The sequence below is a fragment of the Entelurus aequoreus genome, linkage group LG18 (genome assembly GCF_033978785.1).
Source record: "Entelurus aequoreus isolate RoL-2023_Sb linkage group LG18, RoL_Eaeq_v1.1, whole genome shotgun sequence".
Lineage (NCBI taxonomy): Eukaryota > Metazoa > Chordata > Actinopteri > Syngnathiformes > Syngnathidae > Entelurus > Entelurus aequoreus.
The window spans coordinates 28,455,931-28,473,174 of NC_084748.1; the positions used below are offsets into that span (position 1 = coordinate 28,455,931).

General features: G+C 42.5%; 14 non-coding genes across 14 annotated transcripts; 10 read left to right on the top strand and 4 right to left on the bottom strand.

Annotated features, from left to right (window-relative positions):
• Window positions 1-4,801: 4,801 nt before the first annotated feature.
• On the top strand, window positions 4,802-4,872 carry trnag-gcc (transfer RNA glycine (anticodon GCC)). The gene has a single exon. It is a non-coding gene; the product is annotated as a tRNA-Gly (tRNA).
• Window positions 4,873-5,094: 222 nt separating this feature from the next.
• Window positions 5,095-5,168, top strand: trnan-guu (transfer RNA asparagine (anticodon GUU)). Its single transcript has one exon. It is a non-coding gene; the product is annotated as a tRNA-Asn (tRNA).
• A 2,588-nt stretch (window positions 5,169-7,756) lies between these two features.
• On the bottom strand, window positions 7,757-7,829 carry trnaa-cgc (transfer RNA alanine (anticodon CGC)). The gene has a single exon. It is a non-coding gene; the product is annotated as a tRNA-Ala (tRNA).
• A 241-nt stretch (window positions 7,830-8,070) lies between these two features.
• Window positions 8,071-8,141, top strand: trnag-gcc (transfer RNA glycine (anticodon GCC)). Its single transcript has one exon. It is a non-coding gene; the product is annotated as a tRNA-Gly (tRNA).
• Window positions 8,142-8,363: 222 nt separating this feature from the next.
• Window positions 8,364-8,437, top strand: trnan-guu (transfer RNA asparagine (anticodon GUU)). The gene has a single exon. It is a non-coding gene; the product is annotated as a tRNA-Asn (tRNA).
• Window positions 8,438-10,436: 1,999 nt separating this feature from the next.
• Window positions 10,437-10,509, bottom strand: trnav-cac (transfer RNA valine (anticodon CAC)). The gene has a single exon. It is a non-coding gene; the product is annotated as a tRNA-Val (tRNA).
• A 241-nt stretch (window positions 10,510-10,750) lies between these two features.
• trnag-gcc (transfer RNA glycine (anticodon GCC)) lies at window positions 10,751-10,821 on the top strand. Its single transcript has one exon. It is a non-coding gene; the product is annotated as a tRNA-Gly (tRNA).
• Window positions 10,822-11,043: 222 nt separating this feature from the next.
• On the top strand, window positions 11,044-11,117 carry trnan-guu (transfer RNA asparagine (anticodon GUU)). The gene has a single exon. It is a non-coding gene; the product is annotated as a tRNA-Asn (tRNA).
• Window positions 11,118-12,726: 1,609 nt separating this feature from the next.
• trnav-aac (transfer RNA valine (anticodon AAC)) lies at window positions 12,727-12,799 on the bottom strand. Its single transcript has one exon. It is a non-coding gene; the product is annotated as a tRNA-Val (tRNA).
• A 241-nt stretch (window positions 12,800-13,040) lies between these two features.
• trnag-gcc (transfer RNA glycine (anticodon GCC)) lies at window positions 13,041-13,111 on the top strand. Its single transcript has one exon. It is a non-coding gene; the product is annotated as a tRNA-Gly (tRNA).
• Window positions 13,112-13,333: 222 nt separating this feature from the next.
• trnan-guu (transfer RNA asparagine (anticodon GUU)) lies at window positions 13,334-13,407 on the top strand. The gene has a single exon. It is a non-coding gene; the product is annotated as a tRNA-Asn (tRNA).
• A 2,990-nt stretch (window positions 13,408-16,397) lies between these two features.
• On the bottom strand, window positions 16,398-16,470 carry trnav-aac (transfer RNA valine (anticodon AAC)). The gene has a single exon. It is a non-coding gene; the product is annotated as a tRNA-Val (tRNA).
• Window positions 16,471-16,711: 241 nt separating this feature from the next.
• Window positions 16,712-16,782, top strand: trnag-gcc (transfer RNA glycine (anticodon GCC)). Its single transcript has one exon. It is a non-coding gene; the product is annotated as a tRNA-Gly (tRNA).
• Window positions 16,783-17,004: 222 nt separating this feature from the next.
• trnan-guu (transfer RNA asparagine (anticodon GUU)) lies at window positions 17,005-17,078 on the top strand. Its single transcript has one exon. It is a non-coding gene; the product is annotated as a tRNA-Asn (tRNA).
• Window positions 17,079-17,244: the final 166 nt, after the last annotated feature.

A 17,244-nucleotide genomic window follows, 5' to 3' on the forward strand; every position in this document is an offset into this window, starting at 1 on the left:
ACAAAATTAAATTTTCAAAATAAGCATTTATGTACAGTCCAGATTATGTCCAGGTCACTCAAATTAGGGAACACAACAACAGATATCATATAATCTATAAACATAATTATACTTTCAAAATAAGCCTTTGAGGACTTCTCATCTTTTTTTTAATGTTTTTTAGTTTAGTTTAGTTTAGTCTTTATTTGAAGGGACAATGTACAGAAGCATTAAGCTCAAAGACAGATATGTTCTGTACCAGATTATAGCTAAATAGCTAATTTCCATCTGCAGTCCCTGACTACCTAAATTAAAGGGATACAAAAAAAAAAAAACATGCAATAAAATTATGACAATAAAAACATACACAAGTATTAAGAAAAAAGTCATAAAATGCCCTTTCATGGACACATACTTAATATACAATACAACCACACCTCATTTACATCATCACACAAAGACAATACATGCTTTTGTTCACATCTGTCATCATTTGTAAAAACAACCATGATTTTAACACACACACCTCACAATTTACAATAAAAATGCTCTCATGGATAAATATAATACACATTAGGTTGATGTGTCAAACATAATGCCCATTTTAGTGACCGTGTGAGCAGCTTTGATTGCTCCAAAGCCACTTTTTAACTTCAATTGTGAATGAAGAGTAATCTGTTAGACTTTTCAAGTTTGTTGTGAGGTCGTTCCATTCCTTTATGGCTTTATATGAAAAGGCTGATTGTGCAAAAGAGGTTTTACATCTGGGTATGCTACACTGCCCCCTGGTGGAGGCTCGTGTGTTTCTAGTTGTCACAGCAGATGTAAACTGGACAAAGTGCTTAAGTGGCACTGGTGCAGTGTTATTTAAGATTCGATGGGCCATTCGTATTGATGCTAATCTTTGAATGTTAGCTAAATTTAACAATCTATATTTTTGGAGAACTAAACAATGATGGTGGTGTTGTGGTTTTCGGTCAAGGATTTTGAGGGATTGTTTGTGCAAAGTTTCCAATGGCCTTAGTGTCATTTTGCTTGCCTGCGACCAACATGTTATACAATAATAAAAACGAGACATAATCATCGCATTAAAATAAGTTTGAGCTGCCTCCAGTGTTAATGAATTCCTGATACATTTGAACGTTTTTATGTTGTATTTAAGACTCTGGCACATCTGTTTGATATGTTTTTTAAAGCCAAGTGTTGGCTCCAAAATGACACCCAGGTAACGATATTCACTAACATTTTGTATTATTTCCTTATTAACCGTTATATTTGGAAAGGATGACATTTTATATTTGTTTACAAAATACATTGTTGCAGTTTTCTTAATGTTTAATGTAAGACAAGAGTCATGTAGCCAACTTGCCACCTTCTCCATCATTATCGTTTTCAACCATGTAACTTTCTAAAGTTAGAAAATACTGAATAAATGTTTTAAAGAAAGTAATACTAAGTGAATATCTGTTTTTGGCCTTAAAAATAAACATTTTACCGAGTACTATAATTAAATTGACTAAATCATGATTGTCAATGAACTCTCCTAAAATAACAGAAACCACATTTGTGTACCACTCAATGTTTAAATACATCTTTGGAACAATTGATGCTTTTAAAGACAGACACATGGCTTCAAGGTTGAGAAGTTTCAGGCCCCCATATTCATACTCTTTGTACAAAACCTTTCTTTTAATCTTTTCTGGTTTGCCGTTCCAGACAAAATCGAAGACCCTCCGCTCATAAATCTTAAAAAAGTTTTGTGATGGAGCTGGTAATGACAAAAACAAATAAATAAATTGAGGAATATTTAACGAGTTGGCAATAGACATTCTACCATACACGGTTAGGGATTTCCCTTTCCATAATTGCATAATTTTGTCCAGCTTTCTTAGTCGATTATCATAATTTACTGAGCCTAGATCTTCCAGATTTTCTGGGACAACAACACCAAGTATGTTAACTGGTCCATCTGTCCACAAAACAGGCACTTTGCATTCCATTCGAAAGGACGTTCCCTTTAGATTTCCGATCCTTAACATTTTACATTTATCATAATTAAGCTTAAGGCCAGATTGCTGTGAAAATATGTCCAAAAGATTAAGAAGATTCCGCAAACAATGAGGAAAAATCTTATCTTTGTGAATCAGCCTTTTCTGACATGAACTTCATCAAGAACAAACACAGAACACGCCTCACTGATACACATCTGCAAGACTCTATTAAGAGTTGCAGTGTCAAGTTACACACCAGAGTACAACACACTAGTTAACAGCATGCAATGCCAGGCTTCCCACTAACTGACAAAGAAACAGATAACAGATTTGGTGTCCAGTTCAAAGTGTGACATGATTTAAAAATTGTAGAGTTTACTTTTGTATTTTACATGAGTTATTATTTGTACAAACATGGTGCAAAGTAATTCATGATTTGTTAAAAAATGTTAGTGGCTAGCTAGTTAAAATGGGATATTGTGATTTCACAAGACTGTCTTAGAAGTGATCATTTGAAAATGTTCAATTTGAAAAATGTGCACTTAGAGAAAATATAAAAATAAAGTGTTGCATATTGATATTTATCTGTTTACTTTTGTATTTTACATGAGTTATTATTTGTACAAACATGGTGCAAAGTAATTCATGATTTGTTAAAAAATGTTAGTGGCTAGCTAGTTAAAATGGGATATTGTGATTTCACAAGACTGTCTTAGAAGTGATCATTTGAAAATGTTCAATTTGAAAAATGTGCACTTAGAGAAAATATAAAAATAAAGTGTTGCATATTGATATTTATCTGTTTCTATATATATTTATTGTGAGAAATCATTAAGATGATCAGTGTTTCCACAAAGATAAATATCATTAATTATTAATAATAACAGAGTTAAAGGTAAATTGAGCAAATTGGCTACTTCTGGCAATTTATTTAAGTGTGTATCTAACTGGTAGCCCTTCACAGTAATCAGTACCCAAGAAGTAGCCCTTGGTTTCAAAAAGGTTGGTGACCCCTGATCTACACAGTACAGTTGCAATCGATGCAACGCCCTGAAAATACAGTGACTTGAATGAATGAGAAATTTCATAGGTTTGTGCGTGACATTTTCATGGAACCCAGCATTCATGATATTGAAGCCAAAGGTCTGCCTATATGAGAACCCTCTAAATTTGGTGTTGTGTGAGCTCGGCTGTACATGAGGTGCTCAGGTATGTTGCAATCTACTTCATGATGAAACACAGGACCTTGCTATTATTTCTTTCCTTGCTTATTTATAGACGTAAGAAGGAAAGTAAAAAAAGCCTTGTTTCCACCCTGTTTCGAACAGGGGACCTTTCGCGTGTTAGGCGAATGTGATAACCACTACACCACATATGTCAGAGTCAAGGCCCGCGGGCCATATCCGGCCCGCGAGAAGGTTTTTTACGGCCCTTGGGATGATCTTGATTTATTATTAGAACCGGCCCGCAGACCGCAGATCTTTTACACGCACCAAGCGGATGCCGGTCCAAGGTTCCGAAAGGGGGCGAGCGGCCCGCCGGGACGCGCCTGCCGGCCGAAGGGCTGCAGCCCGGCCGTCAGTCGCGGAGCCCGCCGTGCCACGCGCGCCAAAGGGGCGGGCCGAAACCCGGCCCCGAGGCCCTGAGACTTCTGCTTTGTTTCCCCAAACCGCGCGTCACCGCCGGGCCCGCACCACCGTCGGGCTGCAGCCCGAGCGTCGGTGGCGGAACCCGTCATGTGCCGCGCGCGCCAAGCGGAGCGGGGGGGTCAAGCGGGCCGAAACCCGCAGGCCACCCCCTCACCACGAGGCCCTGAGACTTCTGCGTTTGACCCCTACGCGCGGCCCGTCGGGACGCGCCCGCCGTCAAGCCACGAGGGCCAGCCGTCGGGTCGCGGAGCCCGCCGTGCCACGCGCGCCAAGGGGCGGGCCGAAACCAGCGGGGGGTTTCGGGCACCCAACTCGCCTCCCTCCCACGGAGGGAGGAGGGGGGTTTAATGTGAACATTACTGTGCAATCACATATTTAGAGTTTTTACTCAATTCAAGTTTAAAAGTTAAAGTTTAATATTTGTTTTCACTGCATGTTACTTCTCCTTAAACAAAGTGTTGTTTTTGATTTATAGATTTTTGCACTTTATTTTATTGTATTTCAATTTAATTATATTTTAAAAATATTTCAGTTGAGTGGATGATAGAAAATTGCTATTATTGTTTTTTTCTTTGAAGTAAATTTAGCCCACTTTTGCTAAAATAGAAAATATAGGCTACTGATGGTGCCTTGAATACCGGTTTCTTTCATTTAATGTTCATGTTATGGGGATTTTTATATAAAGGAAATTTGTCTTTTGTGTCTGTTGAAAATTAAAGATTACTGACAGAGCCATAAGAAAATATTGCTTTATTTATCTGATCATATTGGAATATATTTGTTAGGTTTTCAGTAGGTTCAATTAGGTTCACTAGACTATATGCGTCATTTAAAAATTTTTCAAGAACATTCGAACAGTCCGGCCCTCGGCTTGTAGCTAAATTTTTTATTTGGCCCTCCGTCCATTTGACTTTGACACCCCTGCACTACACCATGGAAACTGCTGCAAGTCACAGACCTTTATCAAGACTTACAAGTACATTTTCGGCCGACGGAAAACATGGTGCTCGCTAGTCTTTTTGCTGTTACTAGCTGCATTGCATTTCTTGCCTTTTGTGGATGTTGTTATATCCCTTGTGCAAGTAGAATGTATTCCACTTTGTAGCATGTTTTGTTTGTCGCAGCCCGCATTTCAAACGTTCTTCCTCTTAACCGAGTTCATAAATCTCTATTATTCCACAGGCATTGGTGGTTCAGTGGTAGAATTTTCGCCTGCCACGCGGGAGACCCGGGTCCGATTCCCGGCCAATGCAATCTGTTGATTTTGTTACATTTTAACCAATATTCATAAGGGACAAATGCAATGTTTGTGACAACCGCAAGACACAGTCATTCCACCCAAAAGGCATATTGGACTCCCCGAATGCTGAAGCAGTGTACTTCTAGTTACGCCCATCCAAAGACAATGACATCGGGCTATCGTAACATGAGATTTTATAATTTTTTGGGAAGTAATTTATCATTTAAACTAGCCAGTCTCTGTGGCGCAATCGGTCAGCGCGTTCGGCTGTTAACTGAGAGGATGGTGGTTCAAGCCCACCCAGGGACGGGATTTTGACACGAGCACGGGGGTTCGAGGGTTTTCTTGTACAGCCCATGTCCTTCTCTAAGTTTGCAAAAAAGTTTCTAGTTAAAACGTGTGCTACGTTTGCAACATAACTTTCAAGCCACGCTTGTTTAAACTAATGTAAATTACTGATAATCAATGCTATCGCCTCAAATTGGCTATCATTAATTGAATGAAGGGTTATAGGCATCGAGTTGAAATCCCACTTTTTTCCAGGCGCTGTTGGTGTCAGTCAAAGTGCCTGACTGTTAAGCAGAAGAGGTTGGGCTCAAATCCCGTCAGTGTCTTGATGTTAGTTCCATAACACTTTCTCAGTTTGTTTTCAAACCACGTGAATGTAAGCCTAAATTATATTCGTTTTGAATAAAATCCCAATGGATCCACAGAGTTTGATGATTACTACAATGTTTTCTTTAAAAAAAATGCCATTTAAAATGTGGACACAACCAGGACTCAGAAAGAAAGACTACTTCAGATGGGTTCCAAATCACTTTGTTACAAGTAGTTTGTCTGGATATTCACCAGAGTAAGCATCTTGGAGTTACAGACAGCAGAGTGGCGCAGGGGAAGCGTGCTGGGCCCATAACCCAGAGGTCGATGGATGGAAACCATCCTCTGCTATGATTTAGGTTTCAAGCGAATCTTCGACTGATTCTTAATTCAAATGGAAGGCTGACACCCATTGGGACTACAGCTGTCTTCTCTAACTCTTTGGATATTCACCAGAGTAAGCATCTTGGAGTTACAGACAGCAGAGTGGCGCAGGGGAAGCGTGCTGGGCCCATAACCCAGAGGTCGTTGGATGGAAACCATCCTCTGTTATGATTTAGGTTTCAAGCGAATCTTCGACTGATTCTTAATTCAAATGGAAGGCTGACACCCATTGGGACTACAGCTGTCTTCTCTAACTCTTTGGATATTCACCAGAGTAAGCATCTTTGAGTTACAGACAGCAGAGTGGCGCAGCGGAAGCGTGCTGGGCCCATAACCCAGAGGTCGATGGATGGAAACCATCCTCTGCTATGATTTAGGTTTCAAGCAAATCTTCGACTGATTCTTAATTCAAATGGAAGGCTGACACCCATTGGGACTACAGCTGTCTTCTCTAACTCTTTGGATATTCACCAGAGTAAGCATCTTTTAGATAAAGACAGCAGAGTGGCGCAGCGGAAGCGTGCTGGGCCCATAACCCAGAGGTCGATGGATCGAAACCATCCTCTGCTATGACTTAGGTTTCAAGGGAATCTTTGACTGATTCTTAATTCAAATGGAAGGCTGACACCCATTCAGACTACAGCTGTCTTCTCTAACTCTTTGGATATTCACCAGAGTAAGCATCTTCTAGTTACAGGCAGCGGAAGCGTGCTGGGCCCATAACCCAGAGGTCGATGGATCGAAACCATCCTCTACTATGATTTAGGTTTCAGGTGAATCTTTGACTGATTCTTAATTCAAATGGAAGGCTGACACCCATTGGGACTACAGCTGTCTTCTCTAACTCTTTGGATATTCACCAGAGTAAGCATCTTCGAGTTACAGACAGCAGAGTGGCGCAGCGGAAGCGTGCTGGGCCCATAACCCAGAGGTCGATGGATCGAAAGCATCCTCTGCTATGACTTAGGTTTCAAGCGAATCTTTGACTGATTCTTAATTCAAATGGAAGGCTGACACCCATTCAGACTACAGCTGTCTTCTCTATCTCTTTGGATATTCACCAGAGTAAGCGTCTCCTAGTTACAGGCAGCGGAAGCGTGCTGGGCCCATAACCCAGAGGTCGATGGATCGAAACCATCCTCTACTATGATTTAGGTTTCAGGTGAATCTTTGACTGATTCTTAATTCAAATGGAAGGCTGACACCCATTGGGACTACAGCTGTCTTCTCTAACTCTTTGGATATTCACCAGAGTAAGCATCTTTGAGTTACAGACAGCAGAGTGGCGCAGCGGAAGCGTGCTGGGCCCATAACCCAGAGGTCGATGGATCGAAACCATCCTCTGCTATGACTTAGGTTTCAAGCGAATCTTTGACTGATCCTTAATTCAAATGGAAGGCTGACACCCATTCAGGCTATAGCTGTCTTCTCTAACTCTGTGGATATTCACCAGAGTAAGCATCTTCTAGTTACAGGCAGCGGAAGCGTGCTGGGCCCATAACCCAGAGGTCGATGGATCGAAACCATCCTCTACTATGATTTAGGTTTCAGGTGAATCTTTGACTGATCTTTGGGAATTACACTTATGATTCCTGCTTAGCTGAGAGGTTAAACGTCTTATAAGTCAATCTACACAGTACAGTTGCAATCGATGCAACGCCCTGAAAATACAGTGACTTGAATGAATGAGAAATTTCATAGGTTTGTGCGTGACATTTTCATGGAACCCAGCATTCATGATATTGAAGCCAAAGGTCTGCCTATATGAGAACCCTCTAAATTTGGTGTTGTGTGAGCTCGGCTGTACATGAGGTGCTCAGGTATGTTGCAAACTACTTCATGATGAAACACAGGACCTTGCTATTATTTCTTTCCTTGCTTATTTATAGACGTAAGAAGGAAAGTAAAAGAAGCCTTGTTTCCACCCTGTTTCGAACAGGGGACCTTTCGCGTGCGAGGCGAATGTGATAACCACTACACCATGGAAACTGCTGCAAGTCACAGACCTTTATCAAGACTTACAAGTACATTTTCGGCCGACGGAAAACATGGTGCTCGCTAGTCTTATTGCTGTTACTAGCTGCATTGCATTTCTTGCCTTTTGTGGATGTTGTTATATCCCTTGTGCAAGTAGAATGTGTTCCACTTTGTAGCATGTTTTGTTTGTCGCAGCCCGCATTTCAAACGTTCTTCCTCTTAACCGAGTTCATAAATCTCTATTATTCCACAGGCATTGGTGGTTCAGTGGTAGAATTCTCGCCTGCCACGCGGGAGACCCGGGTCCGATTCCCGGCCAATGCAATCTGTTGATTTTGTTACATTTTAACCAATATTCATAAGGGACAAAAGCAATGTTTGTGACAACCCCAAGACACAGTCATTCCACCCAAAAGGCATATTGGACTCCCTGAATGCTGAAGCAGTGTACTTCTAGTTACGCCCATCCAAAGACAATGACATCGGGCTATCGTAACATGAGATTTTATAATTTTTTGGGGAGTAATTTATCCTTTAAACTAGTCAGTCTCTGTGGCGCAATCGGTCAGCGCGTTCGGCTGTTAACTGAGAGGATGGTGGTTCAAGCCCACCCAGGGACGGGATTTTGACACGAGCACGGGGGTTCGAGGGTTTTCTTGTACAGCCCATGTCCTTCTCTAAGTTTGCAAAAAAGTTTCTAGTTAAAACGTGTGCTACGTTTGCAACATAACTTTCAAGCCACGCTTGTTTAAACTAATGTAAATTACTGATAATCAATGCTATCGCCTCAAATTGGCTATCATTAATTGAATGAAGGGTTATAGGCATCGAGTTGAAATCCCCTTTTTTTCCAGGCGCTGTTGGTGTCGGTCAAAGTGCCTGACTGTTAAGCAGAAGAGGTTGGGCTCAAATCCCGTCAGTGTCTTGATGTTAGTTCCATAACACATTCTCAGTTTGTTTTCAAACCACGTGAATGTAAGCCTAAATTATATTCGTTTTGAATAAAATCCCCAATGGATCCACAGAGTTTGATGATTACTACAATGTTTTCTTTAAAAAAAATGCCATTTAAAATGTGGACACAACCAGGACTCAGAAAGAAAGACTACTTCAGATGGGTTCCAAATCACTTTGTTACAAGTAGTTTGTCTGGATATTCACCAGAGTTAGCATCTTGGAGTTACAGACAGCAGAGTGGCGCAGGGGAAGCGTGCTGGGCCCATAACCCAGAGGTCGATGGATGGAAACCATCCTCTGCTATGATTTAGGTTTCAAGCGAATCTTCGACTGATTCTTAATTCAAATGGAAGGCTGACACCCATTGGGACTACAGCTGTCTTCTCTAACTCTTTGGATATTCACCAGAGTAAGCATCTTGGAGTTACAGACAGCAGAGTGGCGCAGGGGAAGCGTGCTGGGCCCATAACCCAGAGGTCGTTGGATGGAAACCATCCTCTGTTATGATTTAGGTTTCAAGCGAATCTTCGACTGATTCTTAATTCAAATGGAAGGCTGACACCCATTGGGACTACAGCTGTCTTCTCTAACTCTTTGGATATTCACCAGAGTAAGCATCTTTTAGTTACAGACAGCAGAGTGGCGCAGCGGAAGCGTGCTGGGCCCATAACCCAGAGGTCGATGGATCGAAACCATCCTCTGCTATGACTTAGGTTTCAAGCGAATCTTTGACTGATTCTTAATTCAAATGGAAGGCTGACACCCATTCAGACTACAGCTGTCTTCTCTAACTCTTTGGATATTCACCAGAGTAAGCATCTTCTAGTTACAGGCAGCGGAAGCGTGCTGGGCCCATAACCCAGAGGTCGATGGATCGAAACCATCCTCTACTATGATTTAGGTTTCAGGTGAATCTTTGACTGATTCTTAATTCAAATGGAAGGCTGACACCCATTGGGACTACAGCTGTCTTCTCTAACTCTTTGGATATTCACCAGAGTAAGCATCTTTGAGTTACAGACAGCAGAGTGGCGCAGCGGAAGCGTGCTGGGCCCATAACCCAGAGGTCGATGGATCGAAACCATCCTCTGCTATGACTTAGGTTTCAAGCGAATCTTTGACTGATCCTTAATTCAAATGGAAGGCTGACACCCATTCAGGCTATAGCTGTCTTCTCTAACTCTGTGGATATTCACCAGAGTAAGCATCTTCTAGTTACAGGCAGCGGAAGCGTGCTGGGCCCATAACCCAGAGGTCGATGGATCGAAACCATCCTCTACTATGATTTAGGTTTCAGGTGAATCTTTGACTGATCTTTGGGAATTACACTTATGATTCCTGCTTAGCTGAGAGGTTAAACGTCTTATAAGTCAATCTACACAGTACAGTTGCAATCGATGCAACGCCCTGAAAATACAGTGACTTGAATGAATGAGAAATTTCATAGGTTTGTGCGTGACATTTTCATGGAACCCAGCATTCATGATATTGAAGCCAAAGGTCTGCCTATATGAGAACCCTCTAAATTTGGTGTTGTGTGAGCTCGGCTGTACATGAGGTGCTCAGGTATGTTGCAAACTACTTCATGATGAAACACAGGACCTTGCTATTATTTCTTTCCTTGCTTATTTATAGACGTAAGAAGGAAAGTAAAAGAAGCCTTGTTTCCACCCTGTTTCGAACAGGGGACCTTTCGCGTGTGAGGCGAATGTGATAACCACTACACCATGGAAACTGCTGCAAGTCACAGACCTTTATCAAGACTTACAAGTACATTTTCGGCCGACGGAAAACATGGTGCTCGCTAGTCTTATTGCTGTTACTAGCTGCATTGCATTTCTTGCCTTTTGTGGATGTTGTTATATCCCTTGTGCAAGTAGAAAGTGTTCCACTTTGTAGCATGTTTTGTTTGTCGCAGCCCGCATTTCAAACGTTCTTCCTCTTAACCGAGTTCATAAATCTCTATTACTCCACAGGCATTGGTGGTTCAGTGGTAGAATTCTCGCCTGCCACGCGGGAGACCCGGGTCCGATTCCCGGCCAATGCAATCCGTTGATCTTGTTACATTTTAACTAATATTCATAAGGGACAAAAGCAATGTTTTTGACAACCGCAAGACACAGTCATTCCACCCAAAAGGCATATTGGACTCCCCGAATGCTGAAGCAGTGTACTTCTAGTTACGCCCATCCAAAGACAATGACATCGGGCTATCGTAACATGAGATTTTATAATTTTTTGGGGAGTAATTTATCATTTAAACTAGTCAGTCTCTGTGGCGCAATCGGTCAGCGCGTTCGGCTGTTAACTGAGAGGATGGTGGTTCAAGCCCACCCAGGGACGGGATTTTGACACGAGCACGGGGGTTCGAGGGTTTTCTTGTACAGCCCATGTCCTTCTCTAAGTTTGCAAAAAAGTTTCTAGTTAAAATGTGTGCTACGTTTGCAACATAACTTTCAAGCCAAGCTTGTTTAAACTAATGTAAATTACTGATAATCAATGCTATCGCCTCAAATTGGCTATCATTAATTGAATGAAGGGTTATAGGCATCGAGTTGAAATCCCATTTTTTTCCAGGCGCTGTTGGTGTCAGTCAAAGTGCCTGACTGTTAAGCAGAAGAGGTTGGGCTCAAATCCCATCAGTGTCTTGGTGTTAGTTCCATTACACTTTCTCAGTTTGTTTTCAAACCACGTGAATGTAAGCCTAAATTCTATTCGTTTTGAATAAAATCCCAATGGATCCACAGAGTTTGATGATTACTACAATGTTTTCTTTAAAAAAAATGCCATTTAAAATGTGGACACAACCAGGACTCAGAAAGAAAGACTACTTCAAATGGGTTCCAAATCACTTTGTTACAAGTAGTTTGTCTGGATATTCACCAGAGTAAGCATCTTGGAGTTACAGACAGCAGAATGGCGCAGGGGAGGCGTGCTGGGCCCATAACCCAGAGGTCGTTGGATGGAAACCATCCTCTGTTATGATTTAGGTTTCAAGCGAATCTTCGACTGATTCTTAATTCAAATGGAAGGCTGACACCCATTGGGACTACAGCTGTCTTCTCTAACTCTTTGGATATTCACCAGAGTAAGCATCTTTGAGTTACAGACAGCAGAGTGGCGCAGCGGAAGCGTGCTGGGCCCATAACCCAGAGGTCGAAGGATGGAAACCATCCTCTGCTATGATTTAGGTTTCAAGCGAATCTTCGACTGATTCTTAATTCAAATGGAAGGCTGACACCCATTGGGACTACAGCTGTCTTCTCTAACTCTTTGGATATTCACCAGAGTAAGCATCTTTGAGTTACAGACAGCAGAGTGGCGCAGCGGAAGCGTGCTGGGCCCATAACCCTGAGGTCGATGGATCGAAACCATCCTCTGCTATGACTTAGGTTTCAAGCGAATCTTTGACTGATTCTTAATTCAAATGGAAGGCTGACACCCATTCAGACTACAGCTGTCTTCTCTAACTCTTTGGATATTCACCAGAGTAAGCATCTTCTAGTTACAGGCAGCGGAAGGGTGCTGGGCCCATAACCCAGAGGTCGATGGATCGAAACCATCCTCTACTATGATTTAGGTTTCAGGTGAATCTTTGACTGATCTTTGGGAATTACACTTATGATTCCTGCTTAGCTGAGAGGTTAAACGTCTTATAAGTCTATCCACACAGTACAGTTGCAATCGATGCAACGCCCTGAAAATACAGTGACTTGAATGAATGAGAAATTTCATAGGTTTGTGCGTGACATTTTCATGGAACCCAGCATTCATGATATTGAAGCCAAAGGTCTGCCTATATGAGAACCCTCTAAATTTGGTGTTGTGTGAGCTCGGCTGTACATGAGGTGCTCAGGTATGTTGCAATCTACTTCATGATGAAACACAGGACCTTGCTATTATTTCTTTCCTTGCTTATTTATAGACGTAAGAAGGAAAGTAAAAAAAGCCTTGTTTCCACCCTGTTTCGAACAGGGGACCTTTCGCGTGTTAGGCGAATGTGATAACCACTACACCATGGAAACTGCTGCAAGTCACAGACCTTTATCAAGACTTACAAGTACATTTTCGGCCGACGGAAAACATGGTGCTCGCTAGTCTTTTTGCTGTTACTAGCTGCATTGCATTTCTTGCCTTTTGTGGATGTTGTTATATCCCTTGTGCAAGTAGAAAGTGTTCCACTTTGTAGCATGTTTTGTTTGTCGCAGCCCGCATTTCAAACGTTCTTCCTCTTAACCGAGTTCATAAATCTCTATTATTCCACAGGCATTGGTGGTTCAGTGTTAGAATTCTCGCCTGCCACGCGGGAGACCCGGGTCCGATTCCCGGCCAATGCAATCTGTTGATTTTGTTACATTTTAACCAATATTCATAAGGGACAAATGCAATGTTTGTGACAACCGCAAGACACAGTCATTCCACCCAAAAGGCATATTGGACTCCCCGAATGCTGAAGCAGTGTACTTCTAGTTACGCCCATCCAAAGACAATGACATCGGGCTATCGTAACATGAGATTTTATAATTTTTTGGGAAGTAATTTATCATTTAAACTAGCCAGTCTCTGTGGCGCAATCGGTCAGCGCGTTCGGCTGTTAACTGAGAGGATGGTGGTTCAAGCCCACCCAGGGACGGGATTTTGACACGAGCACGGGGGTTCGAGGGTTTTCTTGTACAGCCCATGTCCTTCTCTAAGTTTGCAAAAAAGTTTCTAGTTAAAACGTGTGCTACGTTTGCAACATAACTTTCAAGCCACGCTTGTTTAAACTAATGTAAATTACTGATAATCAATGCTATCGCCTCAAATTGGCTATCATTAATTGAATGAAGGGTTATAGGCATCGAGTTGAAATCCCACTTTTTTCCAGGCGCTGTTGGTGTCAGTCAAAGTGCCTGACTGTTAAGCAGAAGAGGTTGGGCTCAAATCCCGTCAGTGTCTTGATGTTAGTTCCATAACACTTTCTCAGTTTGTTTTCAAACCACGTGAATGTAAGCCTAAATTATATTAGTTTTGAATAAAATCCCAATGGATCCACAGAGTTTGATGATTACTACAATGTTTTCTTTAAAAAAAATGCCATTTAAAATGTGGACACAACCAGGACTCAGAAAGAAAGACTACTTCAGATGGGTTCCAAATCACTTTGTTACAAGTAGTTTGTCTGGATATTCACCAGAGTAAGCATCTTGGAGTTACAGACAGCAGAGTGGCGCAGGGGAAGCGTGCTGGGCCCATAACCCAGAGGTCGATGGATGGAAACCATCCTCTGCTATGATTTAGGTTTCAAGCGAATCTTCGACTGATTCTTAATTCAAATGGAAGGCTGACACCCATTGGGACTACAGCTGTCTTCTCTAACTCTTTGGATATTCACCAGAGTAAGCATCTTGGAGTTACAGACAGCAGAGTGGCGCAGGGGAAGCGTGCTGGGCCCATAACCCAGAGGTCGTTGGATGGAAACCATCCTCTGTTATGATTTAGGTTTCAAGCGAATCTTCGACTGATTCTTAATTCAAATGGAAGGCTGACACCCATTGGGACTACAGCTGTCTTCTCTAACTCTTTGGATATTCACCAGAGTAAGCATCTTTGAGTTACAGACAGCAGAGTGGCGCAGCGGAAGCGTGCTGGGCCCATAACCCAGAGGTCGATGGATGGAAACCATCCTCTGCTATGATTTAGGTTTCAAGCGAATCTTCGACTGATTCTTAATTCAAATGGAAGGCTGACACCCATTGGGACTACAGCTGTCTTCTCTAACTCTTTGGATATTCACCAGAGTAAGCATCTTTTAGTTAAAGACAGCAGAGTGGCGCAGCGGAAGCGTGCTGGGCCCATAACCCAGAGGTCGATGGATCGAAACCATCCTCTGCTATGACTTAGGTTTCAAGGGAATCTTTGACTGATTCTTAATTCAAATGGAAGGCTGACACCCATTCAGACTACAGCTGTCTTCTCCAACTCTTTGGATATTCACCAGAGTAAGCATCTTCTAGTTACAGGCAGCGGAAGCGTGCTGGGCCCATAACCCAGAGGTCGATGGATCGAAACCATCCTCTACTATGATTTAGGTTTCAGGTGAATCTTTGACTGATTCTTAATTCAAATGGAAGGCTGACACCCATTGGTACTACAGCTGTCTTCTCTAACTCTTTGGATATTCACCAGAGTAAGCATCTTCGAGTTACAGACAGCAGAGTGGCGCAGCGGAAGCGTGCTGGGCCCATAACCCAGAGGTCGATGGATCGAAAGCATCCTCTGCTATGACTTAGGTTTCAAGCGAATCTTTGACTGATTCTTAATTCAAATGGAAGGCTGACACCCATTCAGACTACAGCTGTCTTCTCTATCTCTTTGGATATTCACCAGAGTAAGCGTCTCCTAGTTACAGGCAGCGGAAGCGTGCTGGGCCCATAACCCAGAGGTCGATGGATCGAAACCATCCTCTACTATGATTTAGGTTTCAGGTGAATCTTTGACTGATTCTTAATTCAAATGGAAGGCTGACACCCATTGGGACTACAGCTGTCTTCTCTAACTCTTTGGATATTCACCAGAGTAAGCATCTTTGAGTTACAGACAGCAGAGTGGCGCAGCGGAAGCGTGCTGGGCCCATAACCCAGAGGTCGATGGATCGAAACCATCCTCTGCTATGACTTAGGTTTCAAGCGAATCTTCGACTGATTCTTAATTCAAATGGAAGGCTGACACCCATTGGGACTACAGCTGTCTTCTCTAACTCTTTGGATATTCACCAGAGTAAGCATCTTTGAGTTACAGACAGCAGAGTGGCGCAGCGGAAGCGTGCTGGGCCCATAACCCAGAGGTCGAAGGATGGAAACCATCCTCTGCTATGATTTAGGTTTCAAGCGAATCTTCGACTGATTCTTAATTCAAATGGAAGGCTGACACCCATTGGGACTACAGCTGTCTTTTCTAACTCTTTGGATATTCACCAGAGTAAGCATCTTTGAGTTACAGACAGCAGAGTGGCGCAGCGGAAGCGTGCTGGGCCCATAACCCTGAGGTCGATGGATCGAAACCATCCTCTGCTATGACTTAGGTTTCAAGCGAATCTTTGACTGATTCTTAATTCAAATGGAAGGCTGACACCCATTCAGACTACAGCTGTCTTCTCTAACTCTTTGGATATTCACCAGAGTAAGCATCTTCTAGTTACAGGCAGCGGAAGCGTGCTGGGCCCATAACCCAGAGGTCGATGGATCGAAACCATCCTCTACTATGATTTAGGTTTCAGGTGAATCTTTGACTGATCTTTGGGAATTACACTTATGATTCCTGCTTAGCTGAGAGGTTAAACGTCTTATAAGTCTATCCACACAGTACAGTTGCAATCGATGCAACGCCCTGAAAATACAGTGACTTGAATGAATGAGAAATTTCATAGGTTTGTGCGTGACATTTTCATGGAACCCAGCATTCATGATATTGAAGCCAAAGGTCTGCCTATATGAGAACCCTCTAAATTTGGTGTTGTGTGAGCTCGGCTGTACATGAGGTGCTCAGGTATGTTGCAATCTACTTCATGATGAAACACAGGACCTTGCTATTATTTCTTTCCTTGCTTATTTATAGACGTAAGAAGGAAAGTAAAAAAAGCCTTGTTTCCACCCTGTTTCGAACAGGGGACCTTTCGCGTGTTAGGCGAATGTGATAACCACTACACCATGGAAACTGCTGCAAGTCACAGACCTTTATCAAGACTTACAAGTACATTTTCGGCCGACGGAAAACATGGTGCTCGCTAGTCTTTTTGCTGTTACTAGCTGCATTGCATTTCTTGCCTTTTGTGGATGTTGTTATATCCCTTGTGCAAGTAGAATGTATTCCACTTTGTAGCATGTTTTGTTTGTCGCAGCCCGCATTTCAAACGTTCTTCCTCTTAACCGAGTTCATAAATCTCTATTATTCCACAGGCATTGGTGGTTCAGTGTTAGAATTCTCGCCTGCCACGCGGGAGACCCGGGTCCGATTCCCGGCCAATGCAATCTGTTGATTTTGTTACATTTTAACCAATATTCATAAGGGACAAAAGCAATGTTTGTGACAACCGCAAGACACAGTCATTCCACCCAAAAGGCATATTGGACTCCCCGAATGCTGAAGCAGTGTACTTCTAGTTACGCCCATCCAAAGACAATGACATCGGGCTATCGTAACATGAGATTTTATAATTTTTTGGGAAGTAATTTATCATTTAAACTAGCCAGTCTCTGTGGCGCAATCGGTCAGCGCGTTCGGCTGTTAACTGAGAGGATGGTGGTTCAAGCCCACCCAGGGACGGGATTTTGACACGAGCACGGGGGTTCGAGGGTTTTCTTGTACAGCCCATGTCCTTCTCTAAGTTTGCAAAAAAGTTTCTAGTTAAAACGTGTGCTACGTTTGCAACATAACTTTCAAGCCACGCTTGTTTAAACTAATGTAAATTACTGATAATCAATGCTATCGC